The sequence below is a fragment of the Cottoperca gobio genome, chromosome 16 (assembly GCF_900634415.1).
Source record: "Cottoperca gobio chromosome 16, fCotGob3.1, whole genome shotgun sequence".
In the NCBI taxonomy this organism is placed as follows: Eukaryota; Metazoa; Chordata; class Actinopteri; order Perciformes; family Bovichtidae; genus Cottoperca; species Cottoperca gobio.
In genome coordinates, this window is record NC_041370.1 from 17,462,835 (window position 1) to 17,463,796 (window position 962).

Here is a 962-nt window from a genome sequence, read left to right on the forward strand (position 1 = left end):
AAGCAGCAGCTTTGTAAAGAGCTTGGATTTTAGGTGAGGTTTAAATCAATTGTGTCCATGGCTTCTGGTTTGAATATTGCCCACTTAATAATTGTCGCTGGCCGACCTCCATAGAAATCAATATTCTGTGCCCTAGTATTCCGCAAGATTTATTAGTGTGAAGTCAGCAGGGTGAGTTCATAGGGAAACCTAATAAATGAACCCTGAGCTTCTCTTTGTATCGGAGATGAAGCCAAAAAAGAGCGCTTCTCAGTGACTTACCGTATATGAGCTGTCCATGGTGCTGAAACCAGAGCCTTTAAACCTTAAACCAGAGCATCTGCTTGTATTTGCGGCTCAGTAAAGAAACTGACCTATGCTTTTACCATTCCTCACCAACAAATCATGTGAGTCAGAAATTACTGTTAATGTACTGTTCATTTATTCATACTTGTATTTCAAACAGTTAATTGACTGATTGGATAAGAAAACAGACAGAGATTACCCACAGTTCACTCTAAAATGCAAATCTACTGTCCGGATTATCATCTTTTTTGCATGTTTCTGTTCTGTGTCCAAGGTTAGTTGGGTAGACAGGGTGAAACCTCACACCCTACCGCTGCTCTCCCATGGGAGGATAAATGGAAGAACACAGCTGGATCCTGCTCTAATCTCGCCTAATTATAACAGACAACATAATTCAACTCTGGAGGCCAACTGGTGATAAATATCACATTTGTAATCATAATGCATTGATATTTATTTGGGGATTGTTGTGTTGTAAATAGCTGTAGCCCTATCTAGGCTTTGTATGTTGTGAATTGTGTCTTATTCTGTATTTATTGTGTCTTTGCTAGCGCAATGCAATGTATTGTAGCGCTTTGTGAAAGTCTCATTTGACATGTTTCTATGGACAGCTTGATATTAATCTATCCCATTCTGTCCTTACAAACTGAATCGCTACCACATGAGTGATAGATTTG